General features: G+C 43.8%; 1 non-coding gene across 1 annotated transcript; it reads right to left on the bottom strand.

The window, feature by feature from the left end:
• Nucleotides 1–1,097: 1,097 nt before the first annotated feature.
• Nucleotides 1,098–3,021, bottom strand: LOC126877288 (small subunit ribosomal RNA). The gene has a single exon (XR_007694899.1). It is a non-coding gene; the product is annotated as a small subunit ribosomal RNA (ribosomal RNA).
• Nucleotides 3,022–6,032: the final 3,011 nt, after the last annotated feature.

Genomic DNA, 6,032 nt, shown 5'->3' with positions numbered 1-6,032 from the left:
CATCATCATCATATCATCATCATCATCATCATCATCATCGGTCATCGTCGCATAGCGGGCCAACATCCACGCGATGCGTCTTCGTTCTAGGTTACCCGATCCACGAGTATGTTACACGTGGTTTCGTTATTTCGAACGAAACGACATACGAAGAGCACACGCCCTTTGGGTAGGAAGCACGTTTCGAGAACGACGAGAGTTTCGATGAAAGAGACGAGAGAAGTCGACGCAGAAGGTATCCATGGATCTTCGAAGAGAACCTTCGAAGATGTATATCGGTATCCTTTCGCTCTGCGCGACTCGCTACAAGTTCTTTCGCTCTCGTCGACTCGTTCTAGACGCTTCGTTCGATCCCAAAGAGGAGTCTTCGATATGTCCCGTTGCTAGGAGGAGAACAAACGCAACACAGACCACGAAACATAGAAGAGAATAGGCGAGCATGATCACTCCGACACGAGGCACTTTAGAGATTTTCTTATTAGTTTGCATGGACTTTTATATTTCGTTTGTACGGTTTCCACGATGCAAATACGAAATACGAGATCGTGACGGCGGGTCTTTCTGTGTACGGCCTCTCGCAGGCGCCACGACTGCATTTCTCTTTACACCTGGTTTCCATCGTAATTTTTTCGTTTGATATCGAGCCTTAACTTTTGTTGGCTCTTTCGAAGCTAGAGTTCCCTTTTATTAGAATTTCATATATATATATATATATTATATGTTATATGTTTTATTCGGAGACGGCGGGTCTTTCTGTTTACGACCTCACGCAGGCGCCTCGAATAAGTTTCATTCGCATTTCGTTTTTATACTTGTATATATATATCTCTTCATCCCGATGATCGAGAGAGAGTGCCACCTTCTCTTCGTATAATTCCGTAGCTGGAGGGTCGTCTCCTCCTTAAGAATATTTCTATTCGTGCCAACGGAGGTTGCCAAGCTCCCTGGCGTTTTCGTTTGTTAAAGTATATAGCTTGTTAATACGTCGTATATACTTTCGTCGATACAGGAGGAGTACGGCTCCTTACCGACCATTGTGATATATATTTCATAGTTTTTATATGTGTTCAAGTCAAATTCTTTTGGTATCGTATCGTTAATGATCCTTCCGCAGGTTCACCTACGGAAACCTTGTTACGACTTTTACTTCCTCTAAATGATCAAGTTTGGTCATCTTCCCGGTAACATCGGCAATGCTTATCACATTGGCCGCGCACCAGTCCGAAGACCTCACTAAATCATTCAATCGGTAGTAGCGACGGGCGGTGTGTACAAAGGGCAGGGACGTAATCAACGCGAGCTTATGACTCGCGCTTACTGGGAATTCCTCGTTCATGGGGAATAATTGCAAGCCCCAATCCCTAGCACGAAGGAGGTTCAGCGGGTTACCCGGGCCTTTCGGCCAGGGAAAACACGCTGATTCCTTCAGTGTAGCGCGCGTGCGGCCCAGAACATCTAAGGGCATCACAGACCTGTTATTGCTCAATCTCGTGCGGCTAGAAGCCGCCTGTTCCTCTAAGAAGATTTGTTTGTACGTTGGTAGTAAAAACCCACCGACCGAAGCCGGGGGCCTTCGAGATACCATAAGTTACGTCTATTTAGCAGGCTAGAGTCTCGTTCGTTATCGGAATTAACCAGACAAATCGCTCCACCAACTAAGAACGGCCATGCACCACCACCCACCGAATCAAGAAAGAGCTATCAATCTGTCAATCCTTCCGGTGTCCGGGCCTGGTGAGGTTTCCCGTGTTGAGTCAAATTAAGCCGCAGGCTCCACTCCTGGTGGTGCCCTTCCGTCAATTCCTTTAAGTTTCAGCTTTGCAACCATACTTCCCCCGGAACCCAAAAGCTTTGGTTTCCCGGAAGCTGCCCGCCGAGTCATCGGAGGAACTTCGGCGGATCGCTGGCTGGCATCGTTTATGGTTAGAACTAGGGCGGTATCTGATCGCCTTCGAACCTCTAACTTTCGTTCTTGATTAATGAAAACATTTTTGGCAAATGCTTTCGCTTCTGTCCGTCTTGCGACGATCCAAGAATTTCACCTCTAACGTCGCAATACGAATGCCCCCATCTGTCCCTATTAATCATTACCTCGGGGCTCCGAAAACCAACAAAATAGAACCGAGGTCCTATTCCATTATTCCATGCACACAGTATTCAGGCGAAGGTAGCCTGCTTTAAGCACTCTAATTTGTTCAAAGTAAACGTATCGGCCCACCTCGACACTCAGTGAAGAGCACCGCGATGGGATATTAGTTGGACCGCCCGCGAGGAGCTAAGCCCACCGATAGGACGTACCACATAATGCCAGTTAAACACCGCGAGCGGTGAACCGACACTGTGACACACAGATTCAACTACGAGCTTTTTAACCGCAACAACTTTAATATACGCTATTGGAGCTGGAATTACCGCGGCTGCTGGCACCAGACTTGCCCTCCAATTGGTCCTCGTTAAAGGATTTAAAGTGTACTCATTCCGATTACGGGGCCTCGGATGAGTCCCGTATCGTTATTTTTCGTCACTACCTCCCCGTGCCGGGATGTGGGTAATTTGCGCGCCTGCTGCCTTCCTTGGATGTGGTAGCTGTTTCTCAGGCTCCCTCTCCGGAATCGAACCCTGATTCCCCGTTACCCGTTACAACCATGGTAGGCGCAGAACCTACCATCGACAGTTGATAAGGCAGACATTTGAAAGATGCGTCGCCGGTGCTAGATGACCATGCGATCAGCACAAAGTTATTCAGAGTCACCAAAACAAACGATGGACGGACAGACGAGCCATCCGCCACCGATTGGTTTTGATCTAATAAAAGCATTCCTACCATCTCTGGTCGGAATCTGTTTGCATGTATTAGCTCTAGAATTACCACAGTTATCCAAGTAAATGTAGGTATGATCTAAGAAACCATAACTGATTTAATGAGCCATTCGCGGTTTCACCTTAATGCGGCATGTACTGAGACATGCATGGCTTAATCTTTGAGACAAGCATATGACTACTGGCAGGATCAACCAGGGATCTTATTCGTATAACAATTCTTATAAATTTCGTTTAAGTTCTCTTCGTGTCGTAGGTGGGACGTAAGCACCGTACGACGAGACTTTTCGTTCTTAAGATAGATATATCTATAAAATATATCTCCTAGCGACGTTCGAGATACACCCATAGTTCAGTAATAATCTTCGAACGCCGCTCGCAGCCACTTTGTAATTCTCAACTCCACCTCCTCTCTTCTCTCTCTCTCTCTCTCTCATAGTCTTATATAAAATGTTTAGAATCGTACTTCTAAAGGAACATTTCCATAATGCTGTCTTCGTGTAAAAAGACTTATTAGAATATCTTAGCGGTAAAGCACGTATACGCACCTCACGCTGAACGAACAAGCGCGTATCCCAGTGCGTCGCGCTGGACATACCGTAAGAATATTCTTTCAATCGGTAGAACATTTTCGGCAGAAGACATACTACGCAAAGATAGTACGCTCCTACCGCCTCATCGGATACTTCTGCGAAAGCAGAAGTTTTTATAGAAAGCAGACGGTTATACTCTTTTGAATGAATCGATGCTCAGTTAGTACAAGCACACACGCATCTAACAATTTTTGTTAGAATACGTACACACAGGTCACCAGCTTCCCGACTCAGGGGAACCTTGCCACGATATTTGGTCATTACGTCCAGGACAGCGACCCGCGGCGCAGCAGTGTAGAGAAAAAACCAGAACGAGAACGGAGGAACAGTCGAGAAATAGCGTAAAATACACTAAGACTCGAGGAGCGGTGACTGAATTCTCAACCGAGGCCGTAGAATAGCCACGCGCTCAACGCTGTTCCGACCGAACCGTCCGGCTCGACGTCTCTCTTATAGATACGAAAGCGCCAGCCGGAAGGCCGGCGCCGGCCGGGCTAGCGGCCGCGCGCTTACGGTGCAAAACCTCCGTAGCAACGTACCGTTCGGAAGGGACGCTGGAACTTAGTCTCGCGAACGCTCGATCACTACTATACAAAGCCAATATCCAACCATCGAAATACATTACCAGACGTTTTATTAACATAATAGAAATGCATTTTTACCAAAAAATTAATTTTTTTTTTCACCGAAAAATTGCATCAGTAAACATACTCTTTTATCGAATACGGACAAAAAATAAGTTTATAATCAATTACAATACGTTAAAATAAGTAGAAATATGCAAAAAAATATATACCTTGTAACGTTAATTAACGAAAAAATTAGAAAAATATCCCAGTCGTGTCAGTTCGACGAACGCTAATTTTTTGAAAAAATCGATAAAAATGTTTAATCCCGACGTATTTAATAGAGATAGAACGATTCCCGTAAAAAAATTCATACCTTGTAACGCTTTTAAACGAATAAACTCGAAAAAACTTTTTCGCCCTCGGAATTTTTCTAAGTCCCAACGTACCGGCTCGGAATTTTTCTATGTTCCAACGACCGGTCGTGTCGGTCCAAACGTTTTTATATCCGTCTGCCGACGATATAAACGCTTAATCCCGACGTATTTTATCGAGTTATAACGATTTCTTGAAAAATATTCGTACGTTATAACGCTTTTTAACGAATTAATCGAAAAAGAGTGTTCGGTCCGAAAATTTTCTAAGTACGAACGACCGGCCGCATAGGTCCGTTTTTAAAAATCGTTCTCGGACGGAAATAAACCATTAATCCCGACGTATTTCGTCGAGTTACGTCGATTTATGCAAAAAAATTCATACCTTGTAACGCTTTTTAACGAATAAACTCGAAAAAACTTTTTCGCCCTCGGAATTTTTCTAAGTCCCAACGTACCGGCTCGGAATTTTTCTATGTTCCAACGACCGGTCGTGTCGGTCCAAACGTTTTTATATCCGTCTGCCGACGATATAAACGCTTAATCCCGACGTATTTTATCGAGTTATAACGATTTCTTGAAAAATATTCGTACGTTATAACGCTTTTTAACGAATTAATCGAAAAAGAGTGTTCGGTCCGAAAATTTTCTAAGTACGAACGACCGGCCGCATAGGTCCGTTTTTAAAAATCGTTCTCGGACGGAAATAAACCATTAATCCCGACGTATTTCGTCGAGTTACGTCGATTTATGCAAAAAAATTCATACCTTGTAACGCTTTTTAACGAATAAACTCGAAAAAACTTTTTCGCCCTCGGAATTTTTCTAAGTCCCAACGTACCGGCTCGGAATTTTTCTATGTTCCAACGACCGGTCGTGTCGGTCCAAACGTTTTTATATCCGTCTGCCGACGATATAAACGCTTAATCCCGACGTATTTTATCGAGTTATAACGATTTCTTGAAAAATATTCGTACGTTATAACGCTTTTTAACGAATTAATCGAAAAAGAGTGTTCGGTCCGAAAATTTTCTAAGTACGAACGACCGGCCGCATAGGTCCGTTTTTAAAAATCGTTCTCGGACGGAAATAAACCATTAATCCCGACGTATTTCGTCGAGTTACGTCGATTTATGCAAAAAAATTCATACCTTGTAACGCTTTTTAACGAATAAACTCGAAAAAACTTTTTCGCGCTCGGAATTTTTCTAAGTCCCAACGTACCGGCTCGGAATTTTTCTATGTTCCAACGACCGGTCGTGTCGGTCCAAACGTTTTTATATCCGTCTGCCGACGATATAAACGCTTAATCCCGACGTATTTTATCGAGTTATAACGATTTCTTGAAAAATATTCGTACGTTATAACGCTTTTTAACGAATTAATCGAAAAAGAGTGTTCGGTCCGAAAATTTTCTAAGTACGAACGACCGGCCGCATAGGTCCGTTTTTAAAAATCGTTCTCGGACGGAAATAAACCATTAATCCCGACGTATTTCGTCGAGTTACGTCGATTTATGCAAAAAAATTCATACCTTGTAACGCTTTTTAACGAATAAACTCGAAAAAACTTTTTCGCGCTCGGAATTTTTCTAAGTCCCAACGTACCGGCTCGGAATTTTTCTATGTTCCAACGACCGGTCGTGTCGGTCCAAACGTTTTTATATCCGTCTGCCGACG

This window comes from Bombus huntii, unplaced genomic scaffold, assembly GCF_024542735.1.
Source record: "Bombus huntii isolate Logan2020A unplaced genomic scaffold, iyBomHunt1.1 ctg00000142.1, whole genome shotgun sequence".
Taxonomy (NCBI): domain Eukaryota; kingdom Metazoa; phylum Arthropoda; class Insecta; order Hymenoptera; family Apidae; genus Bombus; species Bombus huntii.
The sequence above is the reverse complement of the archived record's forward strand: the minus strand, read 5'-3'. Positions and strand labels throughout refer to the sequence as shown.